The sequence below is a fragment of the Rousettus aegyptiacus genome, unplaced genomic scaffold (assembly GCF_014176215.1).
Source record: "Rousettus aegyptiacus isolate mRouAeg1 unplaced genomic scaffold, mRouAeg1.p scaffold_m13_p_5, whole genome shotgun sequence".
Taxonomy (NCBI): Eukaryota; Metazoa; Chordata; class Mammalia; order Chiroptera; family Pteropodidae; genus Rousettus; species Rousettus aegyptiacus.
Genome location: NW_023416308.1, coordinates 107,255,473 through 107,275,562, shown reverse-complemented (window position 1 = coordinate 107,275,562; position 20,090 = coordinate 107,255,473).

The window sequence follows — 20,090 nt, the reverse complement described above, 5'->3', positions numbered from 1 at the left end:
TTTTTGCTATGTGGAAATTTAAATGTTTTCTGTTTTTTTCTTTATGGTACTGTGGTCATAGAAAGACCTTAAGAAAATTATTAAAACATTCTTCTAGACTTTTTTCTAATTTTATTTTGTTTAAATATTAGACCGACCTGGAAATTATTTTGGTGTAGAACATAAAGTAGGGATCTGACTTTTTTTTTTCCTTAACGGATAGCTAGTTGTCTCAACACACTTATAGAATAATTCATTGATTTCTCATTGTTTTACAGTGACATTTGTATATCATGTGATAAATTTTCATATCATCATATGCCTATTTCTTGTCTTTCTGTTATGTACTGTCGATCATTAGTCTATTTGTACAGTTCCAACCCGTTTAAATTCCTATAGCTTTATAATACATTCTAATATTAGTTAGGACGTAGCCCCCATATTCCCTTTTCCTTTTATTTAAATTAACTTGGTCTAATCCCTAAAGATGGGATTTTAATTCTTGGCTGGTATTCACCTGCATATTCTTACGTTTTACGCTTCTATTTCTAGCTCTTGGTTAATCCATTTAAGACATTTTCTGTTGATTTTCTGACATGGGAGAGGAGAGACCTTCATTCATTCACGTTTCGTTCTTCCCGATGCCCTCACCTACCACCACCGTAGGCTCGGTCTCGTTGGGTCTTAAACTGGGTCGTGTCTCTACTCAGTGTTTTCATTATAGCGGCCATGTGAATACCGTGAACTGCTGAGCCAAAGACACCCTGTAATTAAATTTTCTCTACATTACATGGTTTTTTCCCTTAGAGTTCATAATGGACTCATCTTTTTTCATTTGCTTAACTCTTTTGTTAACATCTAGGATTTTACGTGTCTTCCAACACTGGAATGCTGTTCACTACCATGTTCAACATTCTCAAACCTGTTAGATTATGTATCAGAACCTTTTGTTTTTACCTAGAGACTTTTTTTCCTATAGCAGGGATAAGCAAACTTTCTGAGAAGAGTCAGATGGTGAATAGAATAGGCTTTTTGGCTACCTATGGTCTGTTACATAATCTTGGTTTTGGGCATGCGTTTTTGTTTTTTGTTTTTGTTTTACAACACTCTGCTCAGCATGTTCTGAAATTTATTTACGTTATGGCTTGAACCAGCAGTTTGTCCATTTTTAGTGCTGAGTAGCATTCCATTCCATTGATATACCACAATTTCTGCTTCCTTATTTTACTTTCTGGGTGATTTCCATGATCTTGTCTTTGAACACTGAAACTTAAAAAAGTGAAAAGCTCTCCTGTTTTAAATTTCCATCAAGAAACACGACATCTTTTTCTTGGTTTACTATAGCTTCCTTTATTTTTAATGGATGCAATGTTTTCCCCTCCATTTTTTGTTTTGTCTGCTCCTTCCAGTTTTTTCTCCCGATGTATTAGGTTCTCTTTCACAATCCTTGGCTGCCTGTTCAGTTTTGGGGGTGAGGTGCCAAACAGGCCATGTGCGGGCCGAGCGGGTGGGGTCTGCAGCCAGGGCTCACTAGGGGCTGAGGCTGGCCGAATCCCCGGGTGTGTGTGTGTGTTTCCCTTCTCTTACAAAGAACGAGCCTCCCTCTCCTGCCAATGGGTGTGTGTGTGTGTGTGTGAGGGGTGGGACCAGGTGGGAGCTGGGGCTAATAAGTCTAATCCCGGGCTGACTTCAGAGCATTGCCAGATCGGGGAGACCTCTAATTTTGGACTTGAGTGGAGAAGAAGCCGGACTTCTCCTTACTCGTTGTCTTCCAGTCAACACTTTCTCAACCTTCTCAGTGCCTGGTCACTCCGTGTGTCCCTTTCTCTCAGAAAGGCATCTCTAGTGGGCGGCAGGGACAGAAGGATCACCCCTTGACTTCCATGGGTGGGGTTGGGATGGGCAATCTGGGGGTCTCACTGCTTCCTGAATAAGGTTTTGAAAAGGATCCCTATATTGTCAGCCACAGGCTTCACCTCAGCATTCTAAGGGGCCTGGTCCTTCCTGTTCCTGAGTCTTTCCTGCGGTCCGGATCCGGGTGGGCAACTGACTGTCCTTTCCCGTGGACCCCGCTGGGTGCTCAGACTTGACTCTTGCTTCTCTGCTGAGGCCTTCCTAGTGCCTTCCCTCTCACACCGCGTTCTGAGGTTTCCACACTCCTCCTTTCAACCGGGGTGGGTTTTGTTTTGCGTTTTTTCTTCTCCTTGTTTGAGGCTGATCTTTAGGATGGGAAGAGACGGAGGGCTTTTTACCACAACTTAGCAGGTACCTGTTAATCTTAAAAAGAAAACTGTGCCCTCTTGTCCGGTTATTATTCCAGGTAAAATTTAGAACAATGTCAAAAGTTTCCCCTTCTTTCCACCGCCCCCCTCAAAAAATATCCCATTGGGATTTCCTTAGACTTTATTTTTTAAAAGACAGTTTTAGATGTATAGAAAAATTGAGAACATATACCTCTCACCCAGTTTCCCCTGTTTTCAACATCTCACATTAGCATGGCACATCAGTCACAATTAACAAACCAACATGGATACGTTACTATCAACTAAAGTCCACACTTTATTCAGATTCCCTTAGTTTTTTTTTTTACCTAAAGTCATTTTTCTGTTAGGATTCTGTCACATTTAGTCAGAGTGTCTCCTTGGGCTCCTCTTGGCTGCGACAGTTTCTCAGACTTTCCTTCTCTTTGATGACCTCACTTTTGAGGAGTATTGGTCAGGTGTTCTGCAGAATGCTCCTGTATTGTGGTTTATCTGAATCTTTTCTCCTGGTTGGACAGGGATTATGAGTTTAGGGGTGAGGGGAGAAAGCTATTGGGATTTTGATGGAATGCCATTCAATTTATAGTATAATTCGAGGAAAACTGACATGTCCACGATATCAAGTTTTCATTTAGGGATGTGGTGTATTTCTGCATTGTAGTCAAGTCTTCTTTTATGATCTTCATTGAAGTTTTATCGTTTCCTTCTTATAGACCTGACAGATTTGTTGTTAGGTTTCTTTCGAGGTATTTTTATAGCTTTTGCTGCTACCATGAGTAGGATCTTTTTCAATGACATTGTTTTTTTCTAAATAGTCCTTGCTGTTTATTGATTTTTATAAATTTATATTCTGACTAGCTATCCTACTAAGTTCACACACTGTTTGTAATAGCCCTGAGTTGATTCTCTTGAACTTTTTTTTGATAGATAAGAACATCTCATGCAAATAATGTTGCCTTTCCTGTTAAATATTTATGAATCTTACTTAATTGCCCTCTGTTATTGCATTACTTAGAAGCTCCAAAACAATGGCGATTAAGAGTGGGGGCAGCAGGCATCTTTGTTTTAATAGCGATGCCAGCTTTTCACTTATTTTTATGATATTTGTTATAGATTTCTGACCATCTCTTCCTTATATTTCGGAAACATCTTCCTATTCCTATTTTTAGTAGGAATTTATATGAGGAATAAAAATTGAATTTTATCAGTGCCTGTTTTGGTATCTTTCAGAACCAGCACCCATTTTTCCACATTAACTTCTTAACGCAATAATGCAGCTCTGTTTTGTTCTCCTGCAGGCCGCCAATCCGCTTCCTGGCCCGGGCACCCTGTAGGGGAGCTTCTCTGCCAGCCTTTGTCCTGTGCAGCTGGGGTAAAGCTCGCCTAAGGCTCACTACCCTCAGAAAGCAAGGCACACAGGTGGACATCAGATACTAAAGATTCGGGGTGGAATGCAGACTTCTTTGGAGGGGATGCTTCCTGGCCAGGGCTGGTGTCTCCAGAGCTCAAGGATGGGGCTCAGTACAGCTGTCACTGAGACTTCTGGGGAGAGGGGGCTGTTTGTCTGCTAATGGCATCTCAGGATCCCAGAAGAGAATCTCATAGAGCTGGGACTCGTACCCTTAAGGAAGGGGCATTACCCAGCTGGTACCAGTACCTTTGAGGGATGTAACGAGGCTGGTTCCGGGACTGCTGAAGGAAGCTGGAAAAAGCAGCCAACGTCCACTGGAACCCACCGCCACTGCCAAGGTCAAGAGCCATTGCTGGGGTTACACTGACAGAAATGGACATAAGCGAGAAGGATCAAGCCCCTTCTCCCTTTTTCTTGCCTTTTTCTCTCCTGCTAGTCACCCTCAAATGGCAGAGAGCCAGCTGGCGAGTGAGAAATGAAATTTTCAGATTGAGCCCAGTACCACAGAGCAGAGCCTAGAGGAGTAGGGGTGGAACTTGTCTCAAGTGAGGAGACACATCATCCTAACATTGTTTTCAGCTCTGGGGGAACAGTCACAATGTTCATCTGTGGGTGATACTAATTGCTCCTCAAGTCGAATCAAGGTCTCATTCACCTAAATATTTTGTAACCTAAAGACTAAATTGTAAAATTAACCATCACCGGCAATCCTTTAATAAAATCATCAGGGGAAAGGAAGCCATAATGAAAAAGAAATTAGTACGATATGCAAATATGAAGCCTCTATCCATATAAGCAAGAAGGAAATATGTGTTGCTGCAGCAAGTCCTTGCTTCCATCGCTGGCTTCCTTCTGCCGCTCATGCCTCGTTCCTTTTCCTTCAGCCAAAACCTGGGTTGGTTGCGGTGACTCAAATCCTCATTCTCTGAGAGTCTGATATGTCAGTGGTCTGGGTTTTTTTCCTGATCGCTGTAGCTTTACATTAACTTTTGGTATTGGACATGGAAGAATAAGAGGTACCCCCCAGATGGCCCTCTGGGTTCCAGACGTAGTCCACCCGGCACAGAGCAGCAGCCTAATTTGATCATCAGGATCGATCGCACCAGACAGCAGATGACTCTCCTCTTGTGCCTGTTGGTTCGTGGCAGGGGAACCCAGATTCCCTGATCATCAACTAGCTGAACTGTATTACACGGTGGAGGTGTTTCTATCTTGGGAACACAGAGCTCCAAATTAGCGGAGTTCAAAGTTGTGAGAACAAGAAGCAAAAAAAATCTGGAAGTGGTTATTAGCTATAACAGTGAGAGAAGCCACTTCCCCTCCACGTGTTCTGGCCCAGTGACTGTGGATATCAGAGGAATAATGCCTTATATGGGTTGCTGAATGAAATCGTATTCTACACCCTATAAGACAGAACTTCAATTTCAGGATGCTGTCTCTCAAGGAGCATTTAACCAAGTCTTCCAGAGGCCATTCCAACTTTCCAATTAGGCCACCCACTGCTGAATGTAAGATTAGTGATTTCAGTGGGTCTAAATCCATCGAAATGAGCATCTTGGTCAGAAGCAACGAGAGGTGGAAAATTATAATGGCAAATAAGGTACCGTCAGTCCAGAGATGACAGAAAGATTGCAGGCCAAAAAGGTAAGTAAATGTCCAGAATATTGAGTTAACCAAAAACAGTGAGATGATTACACTGAGAAGGGGTAGAAAGCGTGTGAGTATGGGTTTGGGGGAGAAGGAGATGGGGTGCATTATAAGAAAGATAAATCCTCATCTTCTATAGTAAGTCAAAGATGGTGTCTAAGATGAAGAAATCAAGGTTATTTGGAAAGATGGAGACGAAATGGCGGGAGAAACACCCAAAGCAGTTTAAGCGGTTGCGCGTGGGGAGCAAGCGAGGGCAGCCGGGAAGAGGACGGCTGGGTTTTGTAGAACCGTTTCATATATTGCTAAAAAGTGATGTATTATTTGGATTAAAATTAAAGTTACATAAGTAGGAAAAAGAATCTTACTCTTAGAGTCTGGAGAGCTGGTTGTCATTTCCAAGATTCCTGCTGCCTAAGGAGCATAACGGTAACGGTTTCTGAGCAAATCAGAGAAAGGCGCCTCTTCCTTGAAGCGCTTTACCGCCCTCTGCTGGAAAAGTGCAGTAATACCACTACAAACATGGGGTGATTCTGATGTGAAGTTGTCCTTTGGGTTATACAGAGCCCTGGGTTACGAAGTCGTGACCCAGCTGCCAGACAGCCACCAGTCTGGGACACTTTGAAGGGGCCCTCTGTCTCCAAGCTGTGAGGTGAGGTCATTGCATCTGGGTGGCCAGAGCACAGTAGCCTGTCCTCCCTCTGGGCGCTGTCACCCACCCACAGATCAGAGAGGAGCCCCTTGGCTGTACCAGCATGCCAGATGCTTGGAGTCAGGCTGCATGTGGCTTTCAGGGGCATTCTCCAGCATGGTCTCGTCTATACCATATTTAGAAGAAATTCCTGAGAATCTATAGCGTGTACTTGACCCTTTTCCTTGCTCGAATGCTCCTGCAATCCCCACTTCACCCCCGCCCCCCTGCAGGTGGATTCGGGCAGGGCTGGGATGTGGGGAAGCCAGCTCTCCACAAGGACCTTTTACTCAGACCCACACTTTCCCATGCTCACCCTTGGCCTCCACTTTTTGACTTTTGCCTTAGAAGCACTTGTCATTCCCGGGGGAGAAGTTGTCCCACTGGAAAGGGGATGAGCAATTCTTCATGCTAAGCTCAGTGTTGCTAAGATTTTATGTACAGCCCCTCCCAGAGCTGTCTGCATGCAAAGAGCATAAACCACAGCAGTAATAGAGAGATTCAGACGTGGCTCATTTTGGGTCATTGAGTTTCCCTATTTTCTAGAACCCTGACATGCATACGGCCAACTAGCACACCACTGCTGAGAGCAGGTCTCCCAAGGCCCACGTGCCCACCTGCTGCCCCCACAATGCTTCTGGCTGACACAGGAGTGGTGACTTTAGGCAGGCCTAATCACTGCAGTGGGGAGGTGACTAGGGCTTAGAGAGTCTCGTGGCATCAGAGACACAGAAAGGGAAGCAGCTTTATGAGACAAATAGTCCACCCCTTCCCCATCTAGTGCCTTAATCCCTCTACCCTTTCCCTACCAGGAAGTCATCAGCTTACACTTACATGCCCCGCAAAACAAGGAGCTCACTATCTGCAGAAGCAGGGCCTACGGTTTTTGGAAAGATCTGACTCAGAAAGCACTTCTTGAATCTCGCATTCTTAATCTGCCTCATTCTGTCCCCTACGTCTCCTTATTGGGTCTGGCCCACACTCTGTTTTTCCCACGATGGCCTCCACGTGCTTGTGGGTCTCCCACCCCACCCCAGTGGTCTCCTCTTCAGGGAATGTTGATTAATTAGGACTCTTTTACTTGCAAATGATAAAGTTCTGCTCTTACTAGCTGCTTCGGCAGAACAGAGGGATTTATGGGATAGTCAAGGTGTGCTGGGCCCAGGAGAGCCGGGGCGTCCTCGGGGCTCCGCTCTGTCTCTGGGCTCCCTTTCTCCTTGGCTGTGCTGCTTTTACCCCCCAGGCATGTGGGTTCCTGGCACTGCGAAGCCTCTGTTCTATCTGAGAGGAAAGAGGCCGTCTCTCCTGGTGGCCCCAAGTCACTGGCCGCAGTTTCAGAGGGACCGGAATTGAAGGAGGGTGTTTGTGCACACGTAGGAAGTGAAAGATGAGAAATCCTGTCTGCCCGGGGGGTGAGGGCCAACGTTTTCACATGTCCAGCTTGAGTGCCCAGAGGCGCATGGCGGTGACCTGGGGTTTCGACGAAGTCACAGGACGAGCTTGTCATCTTCCTGGAGAGTCGGTTTTCTTCCATGGAAGTAATTTAAAGCGCTATTTTTAGATTTAAACAAAAACGGAAACATCGTGGAGCAGAATGCAGAATGTGTATGTAATTTCGAGACAAAACCCAAGACTTCAAAGAAATTTCACACTTGTGTCAGCTGCTTTGGGCTGGCTGCCTGGCCTGCTAGGTGAACGTGCTCGTTCTCGCATTAGCAGACATTGCAGGGGGTAGTTGAGGAAGTGCTGGATGGAGGCCCTGGGCTTCACAGCTGAGGGGCACGGGGCCAGCCTGGGTCTTCACGCAGCTGCGGGGCAGGTCTGTGCTAAGATGGGTCCAAGGATGTCAAGGACAGCTGCCTCTGATGGGCCTTGGCTGTGCACGGCCCTGTGCTCTTGCCTGGCATCAGCTTGTCCTCATGCCCACTCCTGGCTGAGCCAAACCCCCAGGAGGACCAACCTGCCTCTGGAACCCGGCTCAAAGGCAAGAGCCAGAGCCTAGGCCAGGCAAGGGGTCTGGGGGTGCAGCAGGACAAGCCGCCTGAGTAGTTCAGGAAGCAGGTGCCGGCTCCTCCTCATAGCTTTGCGTGGGGCAGCAGGCATGTGGACAGGGTGATGCCCGAGAAGTTTCTGGGATCACCCAATCACAACGGACTGCAGCCTGGTGCTTGAGCAGGGTCCTGGGGGTCCTGCTGGCCCAGGGTCACCCCTCAGAGTGCTGGATCATGGGGAGATTCGGAGATCCCAAGTAAAAGGCTAGGACAACTAGGGTCACAGTACACTCAGGGGGAATTGGGATGACACTCTTTACTAACAGGTAGGGACATGTTTTGATGTCTTAACAACCAAGACAGCTGCCCTGGCTGAAAACGAGGCTTGTATATGGGTCCGATCAAGCAAGACAAGACTCGGATTCGGCCACATTTACTGAGCACCTATTATGTGCCCAGAACTGTACTGGCAGTGTTCATGGATATTCGAGGTTCAGAAGAGCATGCACAGCTACAAAAGAATACTAAGGTCCTAGGGGATTAACATGGAAACGGAAGAGTGAGAAGCCAGTCGGCAAGTCTGACTCCTCTATCCTGCACCTTGTTTCCCCCCTCAGCTAAGGGCTGGATATTTTTTTAAAGGCAGATGGTGTGGAAGTCCAGCCTCCCGCTCCTGACTTCCTTCTTTTGGCCCATCTCTATTCTCGCTCGTCAGTTCTCCAAATTTAGTTTTCATTGGAGTCGCTTCTCACGGCTGTACACGTGAAAGCATGTGCTACATGTTGTGGGTTGGGGGCGGGGTGAAGGGGCCCTCAAGGGCGGTTTTGTCTGTGCTCAGTCTTTGCTGTACTGATGTAGAACTTGCCCCCAAATAGGCTATAACTCTACAAACTATAATTATCCCCACTTTGCAGGTGAGAGAGTAGAACTTGGAGATGTCATCTGCCCGAGGTCCCACAGATAGATGGTGGAGACCAGGGTCAAGCCAGGCCAGTCCGACCCCACAACCTTGCGCCTGGACTTTGAGTTGCATCCTTCCTGAGATGTTTGTTTGTGTCCTGAGAGACTCGGGCCTGGAGACCCCGGCGCAGACCAGGCGGAACGCCGCGACTCTGATTTGGTGATTACGTTTTTGTCACATGCTCAGCTGGCACCCCTGGTCCCTGGTGCCCATGCTGGACTACCTTCGGTCAGCCCAGCACTTACCCATCTGACAAGCCCAGGTATTGCCAGCCGATCACCATGCTCAGAGACCCTGCTTTCCTGATCTGGGTCAGAAACAGCTTTCTCCTGGCTTTGACAGACCTATCTCACTGCTCCCTGGAGCCTCATCCCCGGAGCCTGGACTCTGCCCTGCGCAGGCTTCCTGCTTGTGCTAAAGCTTTTCCGCTCAGAGCTCAGTCTTCGATCTCTCACTGTGGCGTTTTCCACTCCCCACCTCCTCCCGCCGCCCCCCCACACAGGGTCTGCGGATAGCCCAGCTCTGGGCTGCTTTGCTTCTGGGAGTTTAGGGTTGCACGTGGGAACGCACTGTCTGGTTATTGTTCTCTGTGGCAGATCGACTTTGCAAAGATGGTGTTTCCCATTCACACGTTCTTCTTACAGTGTGACCCTGACGCCACTGCCATCGAGTGGTGTGGCCTCTGCGCAGACCTTCGTGCCTGCCTCCACCAGTAGAGGATGATGCAAGATGCTGCGTGACTTCCACGGCTGGATCTGAAACATGCCAAGCACTTCCGCCTCTTTCTCTCGGGACAATTACTCTTGGGATCCAGCCACCATGCAGTGGGGAAGCCCAAAGTGACATATGCAGAAAGGCCTCATCGAACGGACGCCCAGCGTCCTAGCCAACAGCCAGTGCCAGCCGCTGCATCTGTGAGTGAAGACACCTCCAGATGATTCCTGCCCCCACCCTCAAGTCACCCGCAGGCTCGAGTCCCCATCCGAGGCCCCCTGGCATAGTGGAGCACAGAGAACCTGCCTCCACTGTGCTCTGCCCAAATTTCTGACCCACAGAAGCCATGATCATAATTAAATGGCTGTCTTAGGCACCCCGTTTCAGGTTGATGTGTAACCGGCAAAGCTGACTGAAACAGGTAGATAGTGACAGAAACAACAAAGAAAAAAGAAACTTGCCCCAGGCTGTGAAGGGTCCAGAGGCGGCAGGACCAGAAAGTAGCCAGAAGCCATTTCCTGTACCCTGGTCACCCCAAGAGCTGCCAGAGCCTCCAAGGGGAGTGACTTCACGGCATACCGAGGGAGGCCGGACCTGGGCTAGGGGCTGCCAACCAGGGCAGAACACCTGAGCCCAGGCTGGCCCAGAGCACGAGACCTCCTGCCTCCGTGGACTAGGCTCACTGGGTCTGCGGTGACCTCTCCAAAGGCCCTTTCCCCTCTTTGAGGCTGTGGAAACCTCTGTTCTTTGTGATTCCAGATGGAGAGCGTTCATTCGTGAGTAAGCCCAAGAGGAGGAGAAATGCAGAAGAAAATTTGGAAGAAAACTTGAAATGGGTGACTTCTTACACATCTGAGTTTGAGGAGTAAGATCCTGCTCAATGCCATGGGCTCTGTGTTGCCCCGAAGAAATTATGTTAGAACATTCTGTCCAGAGCCAATCTGACTTCGTGGTTTCAGAGATGCCTGACATTGACCCAGAAGAGATCTTTGTCCCCTTCACTCTGCAGACCTGGAGCTTAGATATAGGCACCTTGTAGAGAGGGGGCTCAGAGATGCTGCCCACCACAGAGGAAGGCTTCAAGCAGAGGCTGGCACAGCCCTGAGGGAGTGGAAGGCAGAACCCGAGACTGGTGTCTTGTCCTGGCAATTCATACAGTGGCCACTAGGTGGCATGCTAGGGCCTTGCTGGGCTTTTGGGACAGGCCATCCTATAGGAGACCTGGGACTGGGAGGCCCAGTGTTCTCCAAGGGCTCTGGTGTCACCCTGGCTGGGAGGAGGGCCACTGGATCAGCTGCAGCTGTGAAAGACATGGCTATGAACACTGATCTGAATTAACCAAAAGGCTGTCACCTGTTCCAGGGTGCCTTGCCCACCTGTCCCTTTTTGGCAGAATACATCTTCATATTTAATCCATGGCCCAAGGCTTCTGGTCTGGACCCCTCACTCCCAGATGTTCACTCCCGTTTCTTTGTTTCATAGGCTGTATTTATACTTTGGGTCAACTTGGGGCCGAAATCTCAGGTGGGAGCTTGGAGGGTCTGCAGCATTTAAGCCTCAGCTTCTTCATCTGTAAAATGGACAGACCTTGCTTTGTACTTCAAGGTTAAGAGGACCAATGCGTCTTCACCTCCACGATGTCACTCAGCTCTCACGCCAAACCCCAAGTTGCGGGAGGGCACCTGTCCTCACCACCATTTCACAAATGGGGACACTGTTGCCCATCAATGAGAAGGCCCTTGTCCCCAGTCACCACCAGAGCCTGGACTTCAGCCCAGCTCTGCCCCCTGCTTTCCCCTGGCCCGCACTCTCATGACCAACACCTTGACCTGGCGCCTTGCTGGGCACAGTGGCCCCCACGCCTGCCCAGACGGCTCTGAGGACCTGCGCCCTGCTCAGCTCGTGCTGACTTGAGGTCAGGCACAGGAAAAAAAGGTGTAGGATATGGAATTAGACAATCCGAAGCCCCTTTTGCCGAGCCTCCATTTTTCAGCTATAAAATGTCAGTCGACTTATGGGATTGTTGGAAAACTGAAAGCACAGCTGTATTTGAAAATACTCGGTGACCACAGCCATTACTGTCACCCTTGAAAGCTCCCTCAAGCTTCTTGCTCAATACCTCACCCAAGGTAACACTATGTGTGTGTGTGTGTGGGGGGGGTATTTATACCCATTTTACAGATGAGTAAACAGGCTTAGGGAGGGCCGTGCATAGGTGCCGGAAGTTACACCAAAATTAGTCTCTCTCACCAAAGCACGTGGTGATCCAGAGAGACTATGAAACAGTTATTTCTCCTTCCTCTTCTCATCCCTCCTCTCACTTTCCTCCTCTTTCTCCTCCACCATCATTCCTCTTAAGGTCCGCTGTTGTCATTTCATAGATTTACCACCAGATGGAGCCAAAGGACTAACCGCAGAGCAGAGGCAGACCTCTAAGACCTTAAAGGCCATGCGCCTGCCAGCAGTCTGTTTCCCAGCTGTGGAGGGAGGGGCAGGGGCAAGTCGCCCGTAGTTATCCTGGGCCCTGCCCAGCAGACACTGCAGAGGTGACGCTACCCTATGCCAGGTCCACTGACGCCCAGACAGACAAGATGACAGAAATGCAGGCTGGAGTTCAGACTGAGATGAACCCCGGGCTGGAGCAAAGAAACCTGGGTTCTAGAGTTACCCCTGTCACACACTCTCTGAGTCAACTAGCAGACCGACCTCAGTGGCGGTCATCTCCATCTACAAGGCAAACTCCGTCCCACCTCAGTCTCTTTGCCTTCGTTATTCCTTTCACCCAACATGCTCTTCCCTCCACAGCTGGCTCCTTCGGTCTGCCAGCCTAAGAAGCCCAGCTCGATTGCCGCCACTCCCAGGAAGGCTTCCCCGGCTGTGTAGTCATTAAATTGATTATCTTGGCTGTCCCCTGTGCGGTGACTCAGTGAGAGGGAGATTCGCGCCCAGGCTGTCGGTGGTCCTGGGTCCCTCTTCCTGTGAATGGCTGGATTATTGAGGTCAGTGGGGATGCCTGGCCCCCCTGGGCTCCCCCTATGCCAGCCCAGAGGCTGGGCTTGTGTCTTCCTTCATCTGCGTCCAGCTGGCATCTGCTGTCTACAGCCCTTGGAAAGTCAGCCTTGCCGAAGGCAGGTCAGGAAGAGCCATCAGGGCTCCTTAATCACACAAGAGCCCAGGACACAGCACCTGGGCACCAAGACCCCAGCTTCATCCAGGTTTGGGCTCCCAGCTCAGGGCCCTCCAGTAGACCCTACAGGAGGTAGCCCAGGTCTAAGGTCTTGGGCACACCCCCTCCCCGGTTGGGAGTTCCTTGCCGGTCCCCAGCTCTGATGGAGCAGACTCACCAGGGACTCCTCTCATCTAGCAAGTGTGTGTGGGGCCGGGGGTGGTGTGGGGGGAAAGGGTCTGGAGAAGCTGCCTTCCCAGGTGAAGTTCTAAGAGACAATACCCAAGCCCTAGCAAATGTCCACTTGTACCCTTGTTGGAAGACAATAGAGCTGTGAAGAACCCAGCAGCTGGGAGTCAGACACTCTTGTGTTCTAATTCCTTCTCTCCCACTTGTCATCTGCAAGAACTTGGCCAACTCCTTAAGCTTCGGAACTTCTTAATCTGAGAAATGGGAATAAAACCAGTTCTTAACTCGGCCAGTTGTTGTGCACATTCCCTAAGAGAACACATGCAAAATTCATAGCACTGACCCGGCGACAGGAAGTGTCTGGACTCAGTCCCAGGGAGAGGGCTTGTCCCACACAGAGAGGAACAATCTGCCAGAGGACTGAGTGCTGATTGGCTGACAGGTATGCAAATAGCCTCTGTGATGTCACCACACTGAGACCCATGGAGGTGAGGGATGCTGCATAGGACTGGCTCACCAGCCAATCAGCAGCAGAAGGCGTTGAGCACCCGTAGGTTGGTGTGTCCCTCCGACCAGGAAGGAGAAGGGGGAAAGGGGTGCCAGTCAGGAGACCTGGGCTGAGCTTGACCTCGAAGATGAAGAGCTGTCGGAGCAGACTGTGCCAAGCCAATGTGAGTTTTTTCACCTGTGCAGTGGGGCTGGTTCCTCTGCCTATTTTCCTAATGGGGTGGGTGTGAGCATCAGGCGAGCTGATAGATAGAACAGGATTCTTTAAGATTCTAAAAATGTGAGGTGCAATAAAAGGTCTCAATCCTCTGGATCCTCTGGGCAAATTTCTCATCCGTGTACCTGGAGGCTTGCTCTTTTGGTAACTCAAACTTTCAATTTCGTTTTAGCATTTATATGGAAATAGTTCTGAAAATGTGACCTATTTCCCTACTTTATTAAGTAGAATATCTTTTGATGTAAGCTGCATTGATGCTTTTGAAATCTACCACATGATATCACTTTATTGTGCTTTAAAAGAAAGTTTTGGTTTCTTCATGTCAGCTGTCCTTCCTCACTGCTATCAGGGGACCTGCCTCTTGACAGTTCTTCCCCCACCCTGTAAAACGTTCTACTCCTAATCTGCTGTGGATTTCGGAGACTGCTGGCTGACACGGTCAGAATTGTATGGAAAGTGAGAGTAACTGTGTCCTGAAGAGCCAAGTTCATGAGCTTTAAAGTAGGCAGTCATGGCAGTGCCTTGCTCACGATCTCATAGTCTGTGGTGATGGTTTAAATCATGGAGTCTGCAACCTGATCACCTGGGTACAAATCCCAGGTCAACCTCTTCATCACTGAGTGACCTTGGGCAAGTCAACTGACCTGTTTTCCTCGCCTGTAAAATGGGACTAAAAACAGCATTTAGCTCATTTACACCAGCATGTGTCAAGCTCCTAGTGCCCCGCCTGGCACATAACAAGCACCCATTTGGGGCAAGCTTTTTTTGCTTACATGTCTTGTAATTATTGGTTTCCAATCTCCCCCACTAGCCCTGAGCTTTTTAAGGGTAAGCCTAGTCTTCATTTATTTGTACTCTTCCTCTCTGGTATCTGGTGAAGACCCAGGCACACCGCAGCTGTGCAATTACCGCCAAATGCGTGAATGGAAGTCAAGTTCAACACTGGCTGGGAGAGTCCTTCTGCAGTATGAATGAATACCCGACACTGTGTGAGTGAGCTTTCCTTGCATGCCGGTCTTCTCTTTGAACCAGATAAGTTCCCAGGTATGAGAGGAGCAAGGCTGTCCCTTTTGTGGGCCGTGGTGCCAGTCACTGTGTCTGGTACACTGCAGCAGGGATGGGAACCTGGAGGCCGAATTCAGGGTACTGTCCACGGTGCTGAAGAGAACGGCCAAGTGACTAATTCCTCTGCCTGAGATGAATGTAGGGGAGTGGAGGAATTTGCTTCGGGGCAGCTAGGAATGGATTTTCATTTCCAGATCTCAGCCAGCACATTCTGTTCTGACATTTCCCTGGCACCTTTGCCAATGACGTGATGTTGCCTGCACGGCTCTTTCCCCTGCCTTCCAAATTCCATCCTCTCCCACCATTGCAAGCATCTCCAGACCCGGATGCATCACCCAGGGACCTGGACGAAAGAGGCTGGAGCACAACTGTCCTTTCATTAAGAAGCCTTAGACTTTTGGCACTGGAAGAGACACTAGTCCCACCCCTTCCGTTTACCTACAAGGAAGCCGAGGCTCAGCCAGGCGAAGGGATTTGTTTAAGAGCACATGGCCCGGAAGGGAGAAAACTCAGGATAGAGGGGGATCTTCAAACTCATGAGCTATTGATCTGTTATGACACGAAGACGTTGTAGTCAGAGATATGAGGGTGGCCCACAGGGTATAGGTCATGGTGTTTTCTATTTAGCTGCAGGAAATGCTCTTGATTTAAATCTTAAAACCAAATTCCCTTGCCCTGCCTTCCTCCCATGTACCTCTCAGCCATCCCACAAAGATTAGTATTGTCATTATCCCCATTTTCCAGATAAGAAAACTGAGGCTCAGAGAGGCTCAGAGACCAGCACTGGGGCACGCAGCTGCCTCCCTGCTGGGGCCGGTGCGAAGATCGCGTGCAGTGAGCAGGCAGGAGTCCTCGGAGCGGGCCTGGCACAGGAAGCACTTGGAAGTGCCAGTGCTCTCTTTTCCCTCTTGAAGGAAACGGTCCTCACATTTCAAAGTGGGAAGAAGCCTGTCTGTTCACGCCACCCGGTTCCTCTGCGATTCTGCAGCCGTGGAGCACGATCTCCTCAGATAACAACGGGAAAGATGCTGGAAATCCAAGCCAGCGAAGTGGTTGCTGAGGGGGGAGGGGTAGGGGATGGTGAGTTCCTTAGCAAGAAGGATGAGAGGAAAGGCTGAACCAGGGGCGTTAGGGGCATCTAAGGATGACTTTTGTTTCCTGAAAAAGTGCATCCGGGTCTGGCCAGCATAATGAAAGCCAACTGGGCTCCATCCAGGGCACCTGGTCTGACATACCAGTCCCACTGCTTATAGCTCTGGTGGCTGAGATGGAGTCACTTGGGATCTCGGAACCTCAGTTTCCAGATTTGAAAAAATGAGAATAACAACTCCTACCTGAGAGTTTTAGGAAGAGTGAATAAGACGATTCACACAACGCATCCGAAACGGTGCCTGGCACGTGGCGGGTGCTCGATGTCTGATAAAAAGGTGCTGGTCTCATCGACTCTCGTCCTTCCATTCTCACCTACACTTTTTTCATCAAGCATTTATACGGCACTCACTTACTCCCCGCCAAGTGCTATTCTAAGTCCTGCTGATCTGGCAGTCAGCATGGTAGGTGCCTGCTCTCATGGAGTTTTTTATATTTTACTGGAGAAGTCAAAAAAAAAAAAGAAGCAAATAATAAACAAGAAAATGTGAGCTATAAAGAATGTTCAACTCTATTGTAATGGAGAGTAAAGGGTGGAGACATTAGACGGCAGAGTCGGGGTGGGCCTTTCTGAGATGCCGATGAGCAGAAGCCTGAACAAAGATGTGGAGGGAAGAGCATTCTAGGCAGAGGGAACAGCAGGGCAAAGGCACTGAGGTCAGCACGAGCTTGGTGCCCCGGGAAGGAAGCCAGCCACTGTGGCTGGAGTATAGGCAGTAAGAGGGGGGGTCACAGACCTGTGGTAGGAGAGGGCAGCAGGCCCCAGTTAGCTAAGGCCTTGTGCTCCTTGGTGAGACACTATCTGTATTACCTTCTCCTAGTCTTGATGCGCCTTCAGCTCTTGGTAACTTCTCTATTTTTTCAGTCTCTTGTTAGGCTGTAATGTCAGTTCACGAGGCAAGACCTTTAACCTAGCAGTGAACCCCCGCCCTGGGTTCTGACCTCAAAATATAAGAACAAGAAGTGTCCTTAGCGTTGCTCTACAAGTCCAAAACTCTCATTTTGTTCAAATGGATCAACTGAGGCCCAGAGGCAGAAGTGACTTACCCAAGGATAGACCACAAGTTAGACACTCTACCAGTTAAAATTATATACTTCTGCAAGGGACAGAAACCCCCCAAATCAGTGGTTTAAACAAGATTATTTCTCTCTCCAGTAAATGAAGAGAGGTAAGCATCTTGGACTAGTATGAAAGCTAATGATCATCAGGGACCCAGGATGCTCCCGATTTGCTCAGGCATCCTTAACATGTGACTTGTACCTCACGACCCAATATGGCTGTCCCGGCTGCAGCCATCATGCCTGCAGTCCAAAGTGGAAAAGTATAAGGGCTGGAAAAGAACATGCCCTTCCAAAAAGGATGTAGCCCAGCTGTTACAGTTACGTTGCACTGGCCAGAACTTAATCACATGGCTATATCTAACTGCAGAGGAGGCTGGGAGATGTAGTCTTTGCTCAGGACAGCTATGGGTCCGGCCCAAATTTGGGGATGCCATTCATTAGGAGATAAGGGAGAACAGATAATGAGGGACAGCTGCCCACAGTGAAGAAGTTGAGACTAAAACCCATGTGTCCTGATTCCCTAGCGCCCTGGGCACTGCCCCTTCCTTTTGCCTGCCCCCAACCACGATGAGAAAATAGCAGCCAAATGTAGGGGAGCCCCTGGAGGGAGCAACCTGGGGGGCGCAGAGGGAGGAGGAGGGGCACCGAGAAGGGCCCGGCTGCTGCCCGCCCGCCCCCCATTGCTTTCTCTGGGCTGGCAGTTGGCCCTGAAGCCCAGGGCCGGAAGACATCGCTGGCACCTCCTGCTGGGGAGGCAGCGGGTGACGCGGCTCCTGACGGCCCCCATTATTCCCAGTGGACCGAGTGGCAGGTTGGTAGGATCCCGCTGTGGCAGCAGGTGGCAGGAGGAGGGAGGTCAAGCGTCTGGCAAGGCCAGTCTGCTCAGCCCGCCCTCGCCCCCACCCCCATGCTGCTGGCGGCTGGACAGAGCGCGAGCGGGACTGGCCCGCGGTCCCTGCCGGGGACTTTCTCTCCCCTGGACACTAAGCACCAAGCGCCTCTTGCTCATTTTCCTCTCTCTCCGCCTCCTTCCCTCCAGTTCTTCCCTCCCCTCTCCCTCGCCTCTCCTCTCCCGTCATTTACCCCTCTGCCTTCATGTCCGTCTGTCCTCGCCTCTCCTCCTTCCTCGCCTTCGCTCTTTTTTCCCATTCTTCTTCCCACGTTTTTTCTCCTTCCTGCCTTTTTTCCTTCTTTCCTGTCAGGACTCCTTCCTTCTCCTTCTCCCTTCGCTGCCCCTGCCTCACCCTCAGGGGGCCCTCCTTGCTGGAGGCAGGGCTGGGTCGGAGGGCATTTGGGAGCAGCCTGGGTGGAAGGTCGCACCTGCGCCAGGCCTTCCCAGACACTTCCTGTTGCCTGTCCAGCACTGGGGGCCAGGAGAGGATATGGCTACCTGCCGGCTCGTGGCTCTAGCCCTTTTCCAGATGCGGAAAGGGAAGCATGCCCATTGAGCTCCAAGTATATGCTAGCTACTTGCATGGCAGTTAAATTAACTTAATCCTCACCACGGCCCACTGAGGCTGGTTATGATTATCCCCATTTGATAGATGAGGAACTGAGGCTCACAGAGGCAGAGTTGTTAGAAGGCGCCCAGTAAACTGCTGGGAGCCAGCAGAAGGTGGATCCGAGCCCCTGCCAGCCCAGCCCTGGTCTGACTCCTGGTCACCAATGGTCGTGCAGAGGCCCAGCCCCTTAGCCTCCACAGAGACCGAGGGCTGAGGGGAGAAACGCAGCAGGAAGGCCCAGACCTTTGCAGCCAATCTTGGCTCGTCGTGGCTGCTCAGCCTCAAACTTTAAATAGCCTCCTCTCCCCCCTCCTTCTACAACAACCTGTCATAAATAAGATGCACGCCCCCACACGTGAAACACCCAGAACAGATGTGACCTCCCACTCAGGCTGCCCGTGTGGGTGGGAGCGTGTGTACATAATAGTGATGGTGGCGGTGATGGTGGTGCTGATGGTGGTGATGGTGGTGGTGGTGGCGATGCTGGTGGAGGTGCTGAAGACGGTGATGATGGTTGTCCTTAAGGTGATGATGGTGGTGGTGGTGATATACAACATACTGTTTAGTCTTACAGAAATATCTAATGTGCCTACTTTACATACACACCACGAAGAAAAGCCAGGACATGGTCGATAAAGATAAGCTGGAACTTTAAGCAAACAAATCAGTCGGGAGGGTCTATGGGAGGAGCTGGGGCTTGTGCAAGATCTCGCACTCCGTGAGAACCCGACAGGCGAGAGCCCTGAACTCTTGTTTGTAATAAAGCTCTACGCTTTGAACTTCCCCTTTCGTTACCTTCCTTTTCCCTTCTGCAAATCCTCCTCCACCCTGTGGGCGGCCAGAGTGGGCACGTGGCGTTGCCACATCTGCATGGTTGCAACCTTTTCCCTTTTCCCAGATAATTCCTTTTGAGTGATGAAACACCCATAGTCAACATTATTTTTCATTCGACATGATTAATGTTGAGTAATAAGACTCTGTCGCTGACAAACAGACAACGTTTCCAAAAAGCCATAAACCGTGTGCATCATAAGACGTAGATCAGGCCGGCGTGCACCCCGGTGGGTGCCGTGGCCCCCTCTTCCTTACCGCTCTTCTGAGGGAGAGCATCTCTCTTACCAGTGATAATTGCAGCTCTGCTTTCGCCCTCGGCCTCCTTGGTCAAAATGCCCACACGCCAGTCTCTGGACAGTGTTCCAGAGCAGGACTCACTTCCCTAGTCCTCCTTAGAATCATCTGGCACAAGGCCAGAGCCCGGCGGGGCTTTCTCTGATTCCCCTCACTGAGGCACCCATGGTCTGCATGCTCCCTTGCAGCTACGAGCTTAAGAAACCTAACATTTTCCTACTATGAGTGTGTTGCTGGTCCGTGGTGGGCGGCTGGAACAGCTCAACATTCAGCCCGGTGGTCACATTGGGTGGGAGGAGTGGGGGGTGCGCAAAGGGCAGGGAGTGAGTATCGGGACTTAATTTGTTTATTGTTTATGAATAAATTCTTTTTAAGTGAATATGCTATGTATATTATTAGATGCGTATAATATGTTTCGCAGTAAAAAGTACAAATTAAAAAGTTAGCATG